The sequence below is a fragment of the Alosa alosa genome, chromosome 7 (assembly GCF_017589495.1).
Source record: "Alosa alosa isolate M-15738 ecotype Scorff River chromosome 7, AALO_Geno_1.1, whole genome shotgun sequence".
NCBI lineage: Eukaryota > Metazoa > Chordata > Actinopteri > Clupeiformes > Clupeidae > Alosa > Alosa alosa.
The window spans coordinates 11,696,661-11,716,816 of record NC_063195.1 but is presented as its reverse complement, the minus strand read 5'-3'; the positions used below and the strand labels follow the sequence as shown (position 1 = coordinate 11,716,816).

Here is a 20,156-nt window from a genome sequence, read left to right as displayed (position 1 = left end):
GACTGTAATTTACCGCAGCGAACATCTAATAAGGATAGGACGATGTTCACATGAAGTGTAATTCCCATTTCTTCTTGAAGCCGAAATAAATCTGAGGATGTTTATCGGACATGCTTGGTTTTACTGCAGGTACGTTAATCTTGTAATATCAATAAGGACCTAGGTAATGTTACCGTTAGCGTTGGTTGAGTGATGGAGGCATTTGATTTATTGCATTTGTAGAAAACTATAAATGCGGTTATACCAAGCAAATGTATAGCAGCACTGTTTGTATCTTTCGACTGTCATTTATTGCACGTGCTACAAAATCATTCTGTGCAATGGAAGATTTACCAACGTTACACCGGTCTGATGCAGTTTTGCCTATACATGCGTGAGACTGAGACGCCTGTTTATTTTGTTTTAAGTGCGTGCAGGGTGTGAGAGGGGAATCGATGTGCTTTGATTACAGCTTGGTAGTTGTAGTCTGTGAAATTAAAAAAAGCACGCGTGTGTGAAGTATCCAAACAATGACACCTTCATTTCATTATGGCTGTTTTAGCAAAACACCTTAAGCTACTGTGTAGTAGGTCCCATTTAGAAGTGGCTACTTCATTTGCGCTTTCATTGACTCATGGAGCTGCGTGAATGTTATTACAACTTTTCGCCACGATATGACAGTTTAAGTCCGCTTGATACTGTAAGCGAAGCCATTGGTTTCAAAGGAGATTTTATTTGTGTCGTTATATAGCCTATTGACAATTTATGTTGTCAATAGGCCTACCTTATAATCCTACCTGTAGCTTAGGAAGCTAACAACTTTCTATTAGGATCTAGTTTGTTAGTTACCGTTTTGTCATAACTCCCTGATGCATTTTGCATTTAGAATAGCCAGAGCGTGTATATCTCAATCGAAAATTAAACAATATCGGTGCCTATGGACTAGGCTGGGTGAACCCAGCCTGATCTGCCCGCTATTTATTTTTTTTTGATTTCTTAAAAGATTGAGCTTGGTCTGATGAAAGCCAGACTAGCCATGGACCTCAGTTAAACAATGCAAGGGAACATGAATCAGCCTATATTTGCACTAACAATAACGGACAAAAGCTCTTCAACGTTGGGTCGTTAAAATGTGTATGAACAGTCTAGCGACGCATTTCATCAAGGCCCATTTGGACATGTCAGTTATTTGCACCACTGGTTAGATGTAAAACAGCACTTCGTTTCAGACTAGGCTACTGTTACTTAATTTGTGCATTAACAATAACGTTTCAGACTACTGTTACTTAATTTGTGCATTGACAATAAAGTATTACATGAACTAAAGATGACTAAAATCTTATGTAGAAGAAGAAACATTCACAAAAAAAATCCATCCATCCAAAAATGACCTTTGTTTTGATAGCTGTTGAAAACGGCATGGAACTGACAGAGATGTTTTTGTTTATAAATACATAAAAAATAAATAAATAAATAACATTATGCTGATACCTTTTTGCTTTTCCCAAATACAATGTAGCCTACAGGTGTAAGTGACCTTTCATCAATCCAGTTGCAATGGATGAACTGTGATGAACTGCCCTACTTGTGATTGTTTAGAGATTTTAAAGGTTTTATAACAATTCTACATCTTCTTTGGCTATTCTACAATCTATTCACCTTTTCAGCACCAGTAGGGTACTTTCTGTGCAGCCGCATCATACACACACACTCAGGCATGCCAAACAAGCATACACAAAAGTTTCAAGAGTGGGGATGGAGTAAAATATGGAGACAAATTGAAGTGTGATTTATTTTCATGAACGGATGTACAGGACTGAGCGGGCGGTCATATTTTGTACCGCTATGCGGTACATCTAGTTTGTGTGGAGGTTGTTTGCAAAATGTTTCAAAGTTTGGTCTGTTGTCAGACATTGTGACCGTGTAAAGAAAACAAAGGCTTGTACAGCATTGTGCCAATGAGAAAGGACCAATATGCAGTAAAACACCCCTTGGGCTTTGCACCACTGTACATCATTCTATACTGTACATCCTGATGATCCTGTCTGTTCATGCTAGACAGACTATGACAAGTGGTTTATCACAGCTAGTTTAACAAATTTGCATGTAATGACATAAGCGATGGGGTATGGGGTAAATGGGGTATGGGGTAGTTTCAATACATTTAGAAATACTGGCTTAGTTTCAATACATTTAGAAATACTGGCTTAATTTCAGTACATTTAGAAATACTGGCTTAATTTCAGTACATTTAGAAATACTGGCTTAGTTTCAATACATTTAGAAATACTGCCTTAGTTTAATGTAATGGTCCTGTCATTACAGAAATGCACGGTGGGTATTTAAATAAGTAAATCCATGTAACTATTTGTGTAATATCACTAAACAGAGCTCAAAGCAACAGTAACAACAAATGGCTCCATCTGCTGGTCAAGCGGTGGCACTGAACTGGGGTGCATTGTATTGTAATGATACTGTATTCCTTTTAATCAGGGGCAGATTTTTCTATAGGCATTATGGGAAGCCGCCCAGGGCGGCATCTTGCCGAGGGCGGCACGATCGCTCTCAAGTGAGTAGTTTTATAATAACCTCCGACTAGTTTTAGGCTACTTATTATGACCGCCGCGCAGCGAAGCGGCGGTCATATAGGTTTAGTCAGATTTTTTTTTTTTTTCTTTTTCGCATGCCCAAATTTCCGTCAATGATTCCCGGGACACTGAAAGACCGGGGTACACGAAACTTGGTGGGCATGTAACCCCACATGGATAGCATGGAACCATCGTTTTTCGTTTTGATCTGTAGCCCCCCCGCTGGACTGGACCCCCCGAAAGGAGGGTAGGGCAGACACAGTTTTCTGTGAATATCTCGAAAACCGTAGGGTTTAGGAGGACATTTTTTTTTTGTATGTTGATCTCAAGGGGCCATGTCAACCCATTCCATAACCACTCATTTTATGTATAGCGCCACCTAGTTAAAAATTAAAAAGCAAAAAATTAGGTGTTTTCATCACAATGTCTCTGGCTGACAAGGTCAAAACTGCACGAAATTAAAAGTTTAGGATCATTATGACACCCTCCGAATGCATGCCAAGTTTTGTGTACTTTCGTTCATGGGGGGCCTTACAATAAAATAATTTATGTGTACATTTAGTGGCGTACACCAACAAGGATTCCCGGGACACTGAAAGACCGGGTACACAAAAACTTGGTGGGCATGTACCCCACATGGATAGCATGGAACCGTCATTTTGGTTTTGATCTGTAGCCCCCGCTGGACTGGACCCCCCGAAAGGAGGGTAGGGCAGACACAGTTCTCTGTGAATATATTGAGAACTGTAGGGCCTAGGATGACCAATTTTTTCCGTATGTTTGCCTCCAGGGGTCATGTTAACCCATTCCATGTGCACACATGTGCATAAACAGATACACACGCACACACATACATTTACAGTAATCATAATTATGACACATACTCACACAGTAGACATATGTACGCATGCATGCACATGCACAAACACACATACGCGCAGGAAAACACACAAGCACTCACATACACACACACACACACACACACCCACACAAAAACATAAATTTGTACACGCACACATGTACACAATTCAAGAATTTTTCGTCATCTACTCCCTGAATTTTTGGTCATTGATACCGGGACACCGAACCACCGGGTTACATGAAATTTGGTGGGTATGTAGCCCCACTAGACTTTTACGGAAAAATTTCATTTTCGCCCCCAGGGACCACCACCAGCCCCAACCCCGTGCTGGGCCCCCGAACCGCAAAAAAAAAAAGTTTTTCCAAAATAACTACCTGAACCGTGGCACTGAGGATGAAGAATCTTTTATGGTATGTTGGTCTCAAGGGCCCACATCAATCTGGCCCATAATCACTCATGATAATCACTGTGATTTGCACCCCACCCCCGTAAAAATGAAAATGCAATATTATTCTGCTTTAATCGCCCTATCTTCAGTTAAGATGTTCAGAACTGCACCAAATTTTATGAGTATGATTGACCTGGCATTCTCTGGGGGTATGCCAAGTTTCGTAGAATTTCATCCATGGGGGGGGGGTCTAAAAAAATTAGGTTATGTGTACATTTAGTAACTGTACACTCATTGGCCTGTAAATGGCGGTGCACACATATACACATGCACACACACAGGCACCCAAATACTATCGGTATTAGAACGGCCGATACATAATTACAAATTCAGTAGGATTAAAAGAAAGCCAAAATAAATATTCATCATCATCATCATCATGGCTGCATTTTCAGTATTGGCGATAAGTAGTCGTTTGTCCACTAGATGGCGCATCGTTGCAGTGAGACGTAATTTTGTTGGAAGTTAAAAGTGGGTTGGAAAAACAATGGACGCTTCCTACAAGGACTGTAATTTACCGCAGCGAACATCTAATAAGGATAGGACAATGTTCAAATGAAGTGTAATTCCCATTTCTTCTTGAAGCCGAAATAAATCTGAGGATGTTTATCGGACATGCTTGGTTTTTACTGCAGGTACGTTAATCTTGTAATATCAATAAGGACCTAGGTAATGTTACCGTTAGCGTTGGTTGAGTGATGGAGGCCCATTTGATTGATTGCATTTGTAGAAAACTATAAATGCGGTTATACCAAGCAAATTGATAGCAGCACTGTTTGTATCTTTCGACTGTCATTTATTGCACATGCTACAAAATCATTCTGTGCAATGGAAGATTTACCAACGTTACACCGGTCTGATACAGTTTTGCCTATACATGCGTGAGACTGAGACGCCTGTTTATTTTGTTTTAAGTGCGTGCAGGGTGTGAGAGGGGAATCGATGTGCTTTGATTCCAGCTTGGTAGTTGTAGTCTGTGAAATTAAAAAGCACATGTGTGTGAAGTATCCAAACAATGACACCTTCATTTCATTATGGCTGCTTTAGCAACACACCTTAAGCTACTGTGTAGTGGGTCCCATTTAGAAGTGGCTACTTCATTCGCGCTTTCCTTGACTCATGGAGCTGCGTGAATGTTATTACAACTTTCACCACGATATGGCAGTTTAAGTCCGCTTGATACTGTAAGGCGAAAGCCATTGGTTTCCAAAGGAGATTTTATTTGTGTCGCCAGCATAGCCTATTGACAATTTATGTTGTAGCAATAGGCCTACCTTATAATCCTACCTGTAGCTTAGGGAAGCTAACAGCTTTCTATTAGGATCTAGTAATTAGTTACAGTTTTGTCATAACTCCCTGATGCATTTTTGCATTTAGAATAGCCAGAGCGTGTATATCTCAATCGGAAAATTAAACAATATCGGGTGCCTATGGACTAGGCTGGGTGAACCCAGCCTGATCTGCCCGCTATTTATTTTTTGATTTCTTAAAAGATTGAGCTTGGTCTGATGAAAGCCAGACTAGCCATGGACCTCAGTTACACAATGCAAGGGAACATGAATCAGCCTATATTTGCATGAACAATAACGGACAAAAGCTCTTCAACTTTGGCCCGTTAAAATGTGTATGAACAGTCTAGCGACGCCATTTCATCAAGGCCCATTTGGACATGTCAGTTATTTGCACCACTGGTTAGATGTAAAACAGCATTTCGTTTCAGACTACTGTTACTTAATTTGTTCATTAACAATAACGTTTCAGGCTACTGTTACTTAATTTGTGCATTGACAATAAAGTATTACATGAACTAAAGATGACTAAAATCTTATGTAGAAGAAGAAACATTCACAAAAAATCCATCTATCCAAAAATGACCTTTGTTTTTGATAGCTGTTGAAAACGGCATGGAACTGACAGAGATGTTTTTGTTTATAAATACATAAAAAAATAAATAAATAACATTATGCTGATACCTTTTGCTTTTCCCAAATACAATGTAGCCTACAGGTGTAAGTGACCTTTCATCAATCCAGTTGCAATGGATGAACTGTGATGAACTGCCCTACTTGTGATTGTTTAGAGATTTTAAAGGTTTTATAACAATGCTACATCTTCTTTGGCTACTCTACAATCTATTCACCTTTTCAGCACCAGTAGGCTACTTTCTGTGCAGCCGCACACACACACTCAGGCATTCCAAACAAGCATACACAAAAGTTTCAAGAGTGGAGGATGGAGTAAAATATGGAGACAAATTGAAGTGCGATTTATTTTCCCGGAACGGATGTACAGGACTGAGCGGCGGTCATATTTTGTACCGCTATGCGGTACATCTAGTTGTTAAAGGAACTATATGTAAGATTGTGGCCAAAACTGGTACTGCAATCACTTTCAAATTACTGTCGAGCGGTGTATCCCCTCCCCCTCCCCCCTGACTCGAGGTTGCCAATCCTGATGCCAAAACACAACATGACATGACAAAACACAACATCAACATAGTTGAGGGCTGCAACTTCACCTTTTAAATGACAATATCCTGGCCGGACTACTGTTGTCAGTGATATAAGCAGAGGCGGACAGAGTACACAGCTTCATTACTTGAGTAAAAGTACAGATACCCTTTGCTAAATTTTACTCAAGTACAAATAAAAGTACAACAGTCAGATGTCTACTTAAATAAAAGTACTAAAGTAGTTGTTTTTAAAAGTACTTGAGTATCAAGAGTACAAAAGTAGCCTACATTTTCTAAATATTGCATTACTACTGCCACAGTGCTTACATTTATGTACAGAAACGTTCTACATGGAGTTATGAAAAATGTTAATGTTAATACTTTGGAGAATGTAAAAGGAATTAAAAGTGAAATCAACTCATTTTCATCTTTTTACCATGTTGCCAGGGATGGGCAGTATGTCTAATACATGTATTTAAAATACGTATTTTAAATACATCATACTATTTTGTAATTGAAACACTTGAAGTGAAAAACTATCATTAACTTGTTCAGAAAATTTAAATAGTCTGGCGAGGTGGGGCCATGGGTTGGCACATTCCCGGGATGGACCTGCTGCGTCTTCATCCATTGTTTCGTCCATGGTTTCGACTCTTATCTAAATCTGACCATGGAGTTGACTTTGGCCAAAATTTGAAGGTGATTGCTGATAGGTTGTCCCAATCAGTGGTGCCTGCACAATCCAATCACATTTGAGAGGGAAACAACAAATTTAGGGTTTCCGAGATTTTTTTTTTTTTAGAAGAAGTAATGGGTACTCACAGTTATGGATAGAAATGTAGTGGAGTAAAGAGTACAATATTTGCCTCTTAAATGAACTTGAGTAAAGTCATGAGCACTCCCCAAAAATGATACTCGAGTAAAGTACAGATCCCTCAAAATTGTACTCAAGTACTGTACTCAAGTAAATGTACTCCGTTACTGTCCGGCTCTGGATATAAGTATTTGAAAAGAACATGATTTCTTAATGTCTAGTGACATATCAGGGCCATTTTATGATTAATTGAAATACATTTCTTACATACTATTACTTTAAATTGCAATGTGAGTGGCAGCCAGCAGGCCGGAGGATACACCGGCAGGATTATTTAAAAAGCAACTGCAACTACAGTGTGCGTCTGCCCTGATTCTGATACCGTGGTGGTATTAATTAAACCGTAGCGGGCTGCCATGCTGAAATAAACATAGAGGAAACACTGTGCCACCATGTGGGGAGTGGGCCTTTTCCTGGAGCATTACTACTGACTCTGATTATTTTCCTGTCGTCCCTGTTCAGTCGGCACGACAACCAGCTTAGCATCGTAACATATTATGGCATTCAGTTCTGTTGGAAAGGCCGTGTCTGTGCGCATGTGCCAGTATGAACATTTCCCGCCGTCACTTCAAGTTCAAGTGCAGCAGCGGAGTGAGAGGGAGAAAACGTTTGTGTGTGATGTGTGCGTCAATGCTGAAAAAGTGAGTTGTTCTGTATAATTCCTGTATGTTTAGCTAGGGAAACTCCTCTTGAACGAGCTCACACTGCCAATACAAGAAGTCACCTACTGGACAGATTCCACAACTGTTCTCCATTGGCTGCAATCCCAGTCCTGCCACTTCAAGGTATTTGTGGGTACCAGAGTGTCAGAGATTCAGGAGTTGACCAACTTGAAGTCATGGAGATATGTAGACTCCGCCAGGAACCCTGCAGATGATCTCACCAGAGGAAAGAGTCTCAAAGATTTGCTTGGAGAAAATCGATGGATCCAAGGACCACAGTTTCTCCTACAGCCTCCCAGTGAATGGCCATTGAACCCTTCGGAACCAACTAGTGACGACGGTGTAGAGCTAAGAAAGACAGTCTTCTGCGGGCTAATCACCTCACTACCACCTGTGACAGACGGATCCAAGCACAGCAGCTGGCAGGAATTACTGGAGGCAGTAGCTGAGGAGCTTCATGGGGCGGCGGGTCTGACGGGTCATCCACCTGCAAGCACTTTCCAGGAAGCAGAGCTTTTGGTGCTGAGTAGGGTCCAGATGGATTGCTTCCCTGAAGACCATCAGCTCCTGAGACAAGCCAAACCAGTGCATCCTAACAGCCGATTAATCTGCCTCTCTCCTGAGTTTGATGAGTCCACTCAGCTCATCCGAGTTGGAGGCCGTTTAAGGCTCATTGAGGACCTTGACCCTGCCACGGTGCACCCTATTGTCCTGGATCCCAGTCACCAGAACACTCGGCTGCTTATTAAGGAATATGATACTCAGTTGTGTCATCCAGGACCAGAGAGAGTGTTTGCGGAGCTCCGCCGGAAATTCTGGATCCTAAGAGGCAGAGAGGCTGTGCGAAAACACCAACGGATATGTCAAGAATGCCGTAGGTGGAGGTCTAAGCCAGCTTGCCAGAAGATGATGGACCTTCCACCTCCTCGCCTCAGGCTGTTTAAACCAGCATTTCATTCATGTGGAATGGATTGCTTCGGCCCCTTTCTGATCAATGTGGGTCGCCGTAATGAAAAGAGGTGGTGCCTCCTGTTCAAATGCCTTACTACGAGAGCCGTGCATCTGGAGATCCTTACCTCTATCGACAGTGACGCCTTCCTCATGGCTCTTCGAAGGTTCAAATGCCTTACTACGAGAGCCGTGCATCTGGAGATCCTTACCTCTATCGACAGTGACGCCTTCCTCATGGCTCTTCGAAGGTTCAAATGCCTTACTACGAGAGCCGTGCATCTGGAGATCCTTACCTCTATCGACAGTGACGCCTTCCTCATGGCTCTTCGAAGGTTCAAATGCCTTACTACGAGAGCCGTGCATCTGGAGATCCTTACCTCTATCGACAGTGACGCCTTCCTCATGGCTCTTGAAGGTTCAAATGCCTTACTACGAGAGCCGTGCATCTGGAGATCCTTACCTCTATCGACAGTGACGCCTTCCTCATGGCTCTTCGAAGGTTCAAATGCCTTACTACGAGAGCCGTGCATCTGGAGATCCTTACCTCTATCGACAGTGACGCCTTCCTCATGGCTCTTGAAGGTTCAAATGCCTTACTACGAGCCGTGCATCTGGAGATCCTTACCTCTATCGACAGTGACGCCTTCCTCATGGCTCTTCGAAGGTTCAAATGCCTTACTACGAGAGCCGTGCATCTGGAGATCCTTACCTCTATCGACAGTGACGCCTTCCTCATGGCTCTTCGAAGGTTCATTGCCCGCCGTGGTGAGCCTGCAGAGTTATACTCTGACCAAGGCACTAACTTCCGCGGGGGAGAAACTGAACTTAAAGACGCCTACAAGCAACTTAGCCCTGACCTGCAACAACACCTTGCCAAGCAGCAGATCAGTTTTCATTTTAACCCTCCTGCTGCCCCACATTTTGGCGGAGCGTGGGAGCGAGAGATACGCTCAGTTAAGGCAGCACTTTACACCACTCTTGGCTCAGATTCCGTCACAGAAGAAGTCCTCAGGACCGTCCTTACGGAGATTGAGGCCATTCTAAACTCCAAGCCCCTTGGATATGTGTCCGCAGACCTGGCAGATCCCGATCCAATAACGCCTAGTTGCCTTCTTATGGGGCGGTTGTTTATCCGGAATCTGAACTGTTGGGCAAGAGGAGATGGAGACATTCCCAGGTGTTGGCAGACAGGTTCTGGACAGCATTCATCAAACATTACCTTCTTGGGCTGCAAACCAGAGGAAAGTGTCAGAATCCATATCCAGACGTCGAAGTCAGCATGGTGGTGATGCTGATCGACCACCAGCTACCACGCTCATTATGGCCAATAGGAAAGGTAACTAAGGTCTTTCCAGGCCCTGATGGCAGAGTGAGGACTGTTGAAGTACAGAGAAAGGACAGAGTATACACCCGACCTATCACCCGCCTGATTGTGCTGCCGGAGGCCCAAGACCAAGACGACAACCCCGATGATCCGGAGGGACCCTAGGCGGCCTTTACATGGCACAAATTTGGGCACAAATTTGGGGGCGGCTTTGTTGGAAAGGCCGTGTATGTGCGCATGTGCCAGTATGAACATTTCCCGCTGTCACTTCAAGTTAGATGCAGCAGCGGAGTGAGAGGGAGAAAACGTTTGTGTGTGATGTGTGCGTCAATGCTGAAAAAGTGAGTTGTTCTGTATAATTCCTGTATGTTTAGATTCGTTTGAGCATTGAATGTGATATATGTTTGAGTGTTGTCACGTAGTTTGCTTAGATACATGTTTATAGCTCGTCAATAGAACCTAGCATTTACGGAGATTACATGCACTTTGTAATTCCTTGTAGTTCGTGATTAATGTTGCTATCTCCTTAAACTGTAACCTGTTTCATATCTACACTATGTTAGCACTTATATGTGACATTATTTTGCCTTATTAGACCCGTTTCTGACGATGTATGACATGTGTAAGATGTGACGTGTTTGTAATTAGATTAGTGGCCACTTCGTGGAAAATTCCAGAGCCTAGCGTACAGTCAAATGGTAATTCAGCTGGCCACAAGGTGGCACTATTGTATTGCATTTCAATGGTAATTACTGTTTTACATTAGAATTAGTCATTATAATAGAGAAATGTCAGTTTTTAGTGTATTAATGCAAGTAATGCCAATGATTATGTAACTTTATAATGGGAAATTAACAGACACATTATTTCTTGTTTATTCTTGTTTATTCCAGACCACACATACACACAGATACACGGAAACAGACATATGCATACAACTAGATACATATAGCCATTGGAACATAACAACCAGTGTACCTTATTGTGCTTGCTGTGCTGTGTAAATCATTCAACACCTCAAGTAAAGTGCTGGATTGAATTGCATCGACTCTTTTGTGTTCTGATCGACACCCCAGTGAGACACCCTTCTTAAATACATCATTCCTCATACAGTCCTACCATTATTTACCAACCCAACACCCATTTAACAAGTTCACCTCCGTAGTCTTTGCTGTTTTCTTAGAAGGAAAACACATCCCTCCTCAAAGATTCTCTCTCTACTATCCGGCGGCCAATGGGGCAATAGAGATATTTAACAGAGTGCTCAAACAGACTGTTCAGTTGGCCACTCGGCAACACAAGCCATGGGAACCAGTTGTGACTGACTGTTTGCACGTAGACCATACAAACACCGCACGCCTGGTACTTCACCCTTTGAGCTACTACATGGATGGCCAGCGTGCCAAAGGGGAGTAGTGTTCCTAACCACACACAGAAAGTTGCTAGGTCGGTAATCGCCTTTAGAGGCCTGCTTAGACAATGGCAAAAGTGAACAACTGAACCAAAAAAACATGCTCACAAAGTAAAACAATAGGCCTATTCGATGGTACTGTCTGCCATATAAAACAGAATACACAGTACAATACAAGATAAGCCTCTTTTTTAAAGTAGAAAAAAGGGGAAGTTTCTCTCTCTCTCTCTCTCTCTCTCTCTCTCTCTCTCTCTCTCTAATCCGTCAACAAACATCTGTACTCAAAACTAAAATCTAAAACAATGAACATTACTGAAATGTTTTGACCGGAAATATCTGTCTAATGTCAGATATTCAGTTGGGTGACAGGAATTTGTTACCTACCAGGAATCATGATCAACAGGAGCAAGGAAAGATGATGTGATGTGTGTGTCATCTTCGGGTTAATTAGCTGTTAAATGCAAACATTTTATAACACAATCAGTTTAATGCAGCAAAGAATAAAGAAAGTCTCATTACTATGTATTTATTTTAGATAAATAATATACCATTCTGCAAAAAAAAAAGAAGAAAATGTTCAGTGTAGTTACCGTTTGCAGCTGTTGTCTTGAATGGTGTCCTGTCTTGACAGGAAAAGAAGAACACTAACGCAGCACTGAACTGTTATGCAGCAGCTAGCAGCTCACGTGATTTTAAATAGGCTACTGTCTGCAGTCGCCAAACTGGTCTCCCATCTTCCTCATTTTGAGCGTGCTCTACTGCACTGCAGTTAGATCATCTTCATTTATAACATATGAGACTTATAAAGTGGGATTACTAAGTGATAGATATGTTTTTATTTGTTTAAATGTTGCATTACTCATTTCAGATTGTCTCTCATGGTATCAGATACAGAGTGTGCAGACCCTGATGGACTGTGTGTCAGTATTAACAGCAATGCATGATGGGCATTTCAGTAAGTAAATCCATTTAACTATTAGCATATATTTTCATAAAACCGAGCTCTCTGTGCTTCCTTCAAAGCCACCAGGAGGCAGCAACAGCAAATGGCTCCATCTACTGGTCAAGCAGTGACACTGAATTGCTGAAGAGAGACACTCAGGGCCAGATGTACGTACATTTGCAAACGTAGCGTTATCAGCGCCATGGACACACCGCAGATTGCGAGCGCTGTCAGACCCAAGTTTCCGTCGTATTTATCAATCGTTCAATCCTTAGTGTAAACTGCGCCTTTCTCTGCCTTTCTCCGCCCATAAACGCAATTTACTTAACGTCCCACAACTGAATGGCAGCCTACATACAAGCGCAGTTGAATGAAGTTAACTGATGACAACATTAAAAAGAATCAAACGTTTAGCGATCATGAAATAATACCATACATGATAAGATGTCAACAAGCAGGGAGATCATGAAGATCAGTAGTTCTACTCAAACTACTTGTGCACGTAGGCTATGGAAGATTGGTCAAATCTAGCAAGTAGGAAAGTTTAAGTGAATGATGTGAAAGTGAAAGTAAGACATGCGAAAGGCCAACGAAAGTTAAGGTTGCTTTTGGTAGTACAAATACTTTCACCACAAAAACTGGTGTTCTAAATAGCGATTCTGTTGTCTTTGAAAGGTTCTCTTATTGACTCATTGAACTGCAATGTGGATTAACACCTGCTTTTACAAGGCGGAAGTATTTAGGCGCAGAATAGACATGCGCTTTCAGGAGCAGTCTTTGTACATACCACGGAATACATAACTAAGTGCTCTTTACTCTTCCCCTCCCATCTTTTCACGCTAAACTCCCACTTTCCCCTGGATCCTCCCATGAATGCATATGCATGACATGACAATCGCAATCTGCCACTTTCAGCTCCCGCGACAGGCAGTTTGCGCTTTTACATCATTGCGGCCTGTTTGTACATACCTCACAATGATTTTACACGCACATTGCAAAACAAATACGCCTGAGGGCGCAAAAGCGTTAGTACATCTGGCCCTCAATGTCATGCACTGTAGTATTACTGTATCACATTTTATTAGGGGTTAGAAAGTGTTTTTCCATCATTTACCCTCGGCATTTAACCCATCTAAGATAATTTCTATTATATGCATTGTGTAGCCTACATGCATAGAATCACTAGGAGCGCACTCACTCACAGAGTAGTAGGTAGCCCTTGATATGATATGGCAGCAGCTCCTGTTGTCATTCCCACACTCAGGACTCATGTTGTTGCCATAGTGACATCAGCAGCTCCTCCTTGTTCCTCTGTTGACCACAACCTCAAACCTCTCTTCTGCAGGGGTCACTCACGTTACAAGAGAGTGTACTCACCATTCACTTCTGCAGGGGTCACTCTCAATACTAGAGAGTGTCTACAAACCTGACTTTTGCACAGGACATTTACAACACGGAGTGTCCACAAACCTTCTTTCTGCTGGGGTCATTGACAATACTAGAGAGTGTCCATAAACACCACTTATAGCAAAACGCCACCGTTTTTAAAATTGGGTTATACACTGTCTCCCCTAGAATTAGATAAGTGAGCAATAACATGTTTGTCTTCATGCATGCATCCCGCTAGCTTAGCTTAGCATAGTGAATGGAATCTCCTGTTGCCGGATAGCATGTTGTACGCTTGACACTGAGGCCTTCTGTTGCCATGGGAACATGCAGTGTGTTTAGTTTTAGATCTGACCTCTTTAACTTTAGAAAAAAAGGTGAGAAAACATTTCTGACACATGCAGGGGTGTGTGTGTGTGTGTGTGTGTGTGTGTGTGTGTGAGTGTGTGTGTGAGAGAGAGAGAATGAATGAGATCTAACTGTTGAGAGGGTTGTTTAATGTGTGTGTGTGTGTAATTCAACAAATTACAATATTTTGTGTTTTTGTGTGTGTGTGTGTGTGTGTGTGTGTGTGTGAGTGTGTGTGTGTGAGAGAGTAAGTGAGAGAGAGAGAGAGAGAGAATGAGATCTAAATTACATTATGCATTGCATGCTAAGACACTAGGAGCAGGGTTCTAATGCTTAACATGTTTCATATGGGAAATGTGATAAACTAAGACACTAGGAGTAATAAACTACATGGATACAGCTGGAGTGCTCAAGCCCCTCTGGTTGGTCACAAAAGCATTAGTGAGTAATAGTGACTCACAGCAAGTTTGTTAAAGATGAGCTGCTGGAACATTTTTTAAGTAAGGGATAATGTATAGAACGGCTTTTATTGGGAAATAGTTGTATGAACAGATGAAGGTTACACACTAGTATGATTCTTAACTTTCATTGAATTTGTCATTTCAAACATGTGAAAAAACATTCCTTAATATTCTGTGATATCGATGAACTTGAAGAATAGTGAAAATTCTAACAATATTGAATGCTATGAAAAGAACTAGCTCCAGTTATGTATGAACAAAGGTAACTTGAAAAACGCTTGAAGAAGTGAAAATTGAACAATATGAACTATGAATCAACTTGAAGCTACATCTATCAAGTGTGAACATGTTTAACAAAATATGGGAACAAAACATGGGAACTAAACGTCCATTACGAAAATGCTCTGTGCTTGTTTCCCTGCAACAAGAAGGTTCCATCTGGGGGCAATGGAAGATAGTGACACCCTCAGTGTGTTTGAAATGTCCAGTCGATTGCGCAATTTGGTCTTAGTTGCAGTCATTGCCGAAAACCCGGCCTCGCATAGATAGGCCTACGTGGTGGGAAATGGTAGCAACGTTTTCAGCACTTTTACGGCTATCTCAGGATATTCTGCTTTGGTTTTGATCCAAAAACCCGCCAGAGAGGTTTCCTCATACACACTCTTAAGACCACCGTCATTTGCAATTTCGATCAATTGCTCTTCCTCCTGCGCTGACAAGTTAGGACTATTCGGGATATTGACAAATGGGTTGCGGACCCACTCATTGGTTTGCCGTGGATCTTTGGAGGATGGGAAGTAACGCTCAAACTCATTTGAAAGCGCAACAAGGTGATTGTGCACCAGCTGCGAGAGAAAGGGCCCTGCAGTCTCTCCCAAAACCCCCACTACTGTTTGGAACATATCAAATACACCCCGGTCCACTCGTCGTCCCCACAAATCAAGCTTGGCTTTACATGCAGCGACTTTATCTGCCAGTTTAAAGAGTCGTCATTCTCCCCTGGAGTGACAGGTTGAGGTCATTAAGCAACCCGAATATGTCACACAGGTAAGCGAGTTTTGACACCCAGTCCTCATCACTAAAATGTGCAGCTAACGGTGACTTTTTTTTCTGTAAGAAATCTCTGCAGCGGCTCTCGCAACTCAAATACTCTGGCCAGTGACCTGCTAAAGATGCTTGTTTTTTGTTGCTCATTCTAGCAGTTTAGCTAACTTCGTGTGACACTACCGTTTGCCAAGAACTGATCAAGTAAGTGAGCTGACCTGACGCTGCGCAGCGCTGAAGGCAATATGTAAAGAGTTGAAGGCGGGACAGACGTAAGAAAATAGACCTTGCAAAATGCAAACATGCGTGCAATCAAACAACTGCATATAGGCCTATGTCATGTAAAAACGTGACATTATTGCGAATTAAATTGAGTTTAGTTTGCATGCATTTTTTTTTAAACTCATGTCGTAGGCTACGGCCCGGTTAGGAATGTCCCGGGCCGCGGCCCGGTGGTTGGGGACCGATAATGTACATTCTACTTAACAAAGTCCTAGATATCTGCTGAAAATAATACGCATTGCAGTTTTGTTGGGTACAAGCAAGGTCTATATTTACTCTGCTTTATATTTCTGGGTGTAAAACAGAATACACTGCTGCTAGGTTTGTGATAAACTTAATTTGTATGGCTGTAGGGGTTCAGGGTTTGGTAAACTGGATCAGGTTGCATGGTGTTGGGGTTCAGGCTCTGATAGACTGCATCAGGTTGGGTGGTGTTGGGGTTCAGGTTCATCTGCATGTTGTTGCCATGGTTTCCATCCTAAGGATAAATAGCATAATTATTAACAATCTAGCATGCTTTCCATGCACACTATTCCATATTGAGTGTGAGTGTAGAAACAGATCAATGTTCTTCATCATGTCAATCATGTCAGCCCCACACAGCTCTGTCTCTGAGAACCTCAACACTGAACACCTGTAGCCTGTTTCTTAATCTGAAGTAGGACATAGGGGTGCACCATGTCACCATTTTCTGTATCTGTAACAGTATCTGTTCACCCCTCACAATGGAAGTGGGCGTGTAACCTACAGTATGCAATTGTTGGGACTATTGTGCCAACAGCCTGAATGTGTGTAATGACATTATAGCCTAATAGTTCTACACTAAAGCATTTTAGTGAGCTACTTAGGCTGTTGGCACAATTAGGCTGTTGGCACAATAGTCCCAACAATTGCATACTGTAGGTTACACGCCCACTTCCATTGTGAGGGGTGAACAGATACTGTTACAGATACAGAAAATGGTGACATGGTGCACCCCTATGTCCTACTTCAGATTAAGAAACAGGCTACAGGTGTTCAGTGTTGAGGTTATTGTGCCAACAGCCTAAGTAGCTCACTAAAATGCTTTAATGTAGAACTATTAGGCTATAATGTCATTACACACATTCATGTTAAAACATGGCTTTGAAGTTTGTTTTTGGCCAATATCAATTATATACAATACATCATACAATATATCAAATATCCCAGACTAATCTTTATCATATTGTCAGGCCTGTAACACAGCATTTAATTGCAGCATTAAATTGCCTTACTGATGTATTGGCTATGGCTACACTGGCTGTTCACGCGCACGCGTGTGTGTGCTTCTGTGTGCGAGCGCGCACATGTGTGTGTGCTTGTGCATGTGTGTGTGTCACCAATAAGTGTTGGATAAGGAATAGCAGAGCCTTACATAGAGAGTTCGGACAAATCAAATCATGGGCGGCATGTTTAAAAACAGCGTCAGATGATTCTACAGTGAAACCCTATAGGGTGAATATGCTATGTTGAAATAAATAGCTTATTTTCATCCTTAACATGCCTCAATACAGTATGTCAATATGTAAAAGGCCCTTACAGAAATATTCCAGTGTATATTTACCTTCAATATCTTAAATTGGCCTGTAAAATGCCCATTGTAGTGAGTGACCACATTGCCTAAGCAGTCTTGGAGCAGTGTTTACCTTTTTCTCCCAAGTCAATAGTAACCGAGGCAAAGTTATGTGGTTGTCACAGTAGGCCCTATTCATCTGAGTTACAGATGACAATTGAAATTAGACAAGCTTAAATTGAAGTTGTGACTATGGCAAGATCACAATGTAGTTTCTAAGCTCTTAGATACATTACACAAGGCTTGGCTAACTTCAAACTTAAACATTAATTTCTTAAGCAGTGTAAGAAATGTTGTATTCAAATTAAGCTGAGCATACAGTACCTATGATGAAATCAGCACTGCAGGACATTACCTGAGTATTTTCTCTTCTTGTCTTCTTATTTCTCAAGCAAGTCCTGCAATGCAATTATATAGAATTCACAGCAATTTGTGGTGTAGCCCTTTAGCCAGATGCAGACGTATGTCTTGTGGATAAAAAATAGTTTTGTTTTTCAATTCACATTCTTGCAGTTGGGTTACAGGAAGTATAAATGTGACAGTTCTGAGCTTTACCCCAAGGTCACTTGTGTAACTCAGGAGGGAGACAAGTATAGTAGCTTGTTACTTAATGCATTAAATACATCACTCACCTCAGCAAGTATATGACACAAGGCAGATTTAAAACCCCACAGACTCCGACTCCAACAAGAGCAGCAGTCAGTAGGCTGTGGCACACTGGTGCTAGATGGGGGGGAGAAAGAGATAAAAGAACAACAGATTGCAGTATCTCCACTCTGATTGACAGACAAAAACAGACGTGTTTAGTGGGGAAGCTGGTATGAGACTTATGACATTTCTTGGTTAAGTATGGTGAACAAACACTGAATTATATTATAAACTGAGAAGATAAAGAACCTCACACTCTAGAAACACACTGAAATACTGACCTAAAACCTGGACAGACACAGCAGGAGAGTCCTGATGACCAATCCTATCGGCTACATTCTCATGTGGGTCTTGACATGAATATGACATGATCATAAATTAATGAATTAATTAATAATTAATAGTTAGTATCCTTTAATGAAAAAGCACACAAGTGACAACGCAATGGCAGCTACATTTCCAATCATGAGAAATTTAGAAAATACTCACATGAAACCTTGATTAACACAGCAGGAGAGTCCTGTTGACCAATCCTATTGTCTGCTCGACAGAGATACTCTCCACTGTCCTCAGAACGGATCTTGCTGAAGGTGAGTGTCTTCTCCTTTCCTGACTCTAGTTATACAGCTCCACTCTTCTTGATCCAGGTGTATGTGTGTACTGGTGGGTCAGCTTTACTCATGCAGGTCAGAGTCACTCTAGTTCCCTCAGTTATTGTATCAGATGGAGCAGACACAATTCTTGTGTTCTTTGGACGATCTGGATTGTCAGCAAAGAAGAAAATATATACAAAAAGTACATTTTAACATCTGTGTTATGACTTGTCTGATAAAGGCATTGAATTAATCAGATGGCTGCAGTTAATTAAGCAATATAGCACGAGTGAGAGTGGGGTTGGTCATAGTACCCAATTGAAAAAAGACACCGACAAACTACTCAGACTTGAATATTCCTTTCATTTAAAGCAAGAGAGCGATTTCGTAATGTCTCATTTGACAGTTATTAAGTGTGACAATGGAGTCAATGGAGTAGGGTGGATATACAAAGTAACATTTAACATGAAGGCAAGTGAATACAAATTAAAGCGACAATTTAGTCTCTCTCACTCAACCTGGTCACATTATGAACGAACGTCAGCTATTCCCAATTATGTTGACTTATGGAACTACTCACATAAGACCTTGATAGACACTTCAAGAGGTGAAATCACAATGCTGAAATACTCACATAAAACCCGGACAGACACAGCAGGAGAGTCCTGTTGACCAATCCTATTGGCTGCTCGACAGAGATACTCTCCACTGTCCTCAGAACGGATATTTCTGAAGGTGAGTGTGTTCTCCTTTCCTACATGTATCTTCAGTTCTACAGCTCCACTCTTCTTGATCCAGGTGTACTGTAGATAGAACACAGTCAGATCAAAAATGTGATAGTATTGTAAGAAGTCAATCTACGTTAGTATTTAATACGTAATCAATATCACCCTCATTTGCCATGGACAGCCAGTAGAGCAACAGAGCATAGGGCTCCATCTACTGGTCAACAGTGGCATAACAACATGGCATGGCATAAGTTTGTTTGTTATGCAAATTTAGAATCTCTATTTGAATATACCAACATTATGAATTAGGAAGATATTTATGTGATATTTATCTTTCACAATAAAGTTTGGATTGAAAATAAGCAAAAGCCTTCTGTGTCCATGACACAGTGCTCAAGCCACTTGTGTTATGTTATATCTGAGCACCCCCTCTTAAAGAAAACAGTGTGATATTTGTCATGCAAAAGGCTAAATTAGAGCAAATGTGCAGACATGAGAGGAATTATTTTTTATTCTTATGTAAAGCAGAGAAAACACCTGCAGTATACAATGGGCTTGCAGTATACATTAAACTTGAG

General features: G+C 41.5%; 1 long non-coding RNA gene and 1 pseudogene across 1 annotated transcript; both read right to left on the bottom strand.

Annotated features, from left to right (window-relative positions):
* Positions 1-20,156, bottom strand: part of LOC125297056 — a 321,071-nt pseudogene that overhangs the window by 67,562 nt on the left and 233,353 nt on the right.
* Positions 16,208-20,143, bottom strand: LOC125297068. The gene is made up of 6 exons (XR_007193932.1): positions 19,485-20,143; positions 18,747-19,016; positions 18,539-18,607; positions 18,242-18,332; positions 17,965-18,007; positions 16,208-16,493 (listed from the first exon to the last, which is right to left on the bottom strand). It is a non-coding gene; the product is annotated as an uncharacterized LOC125297068 (long non-coding RNA).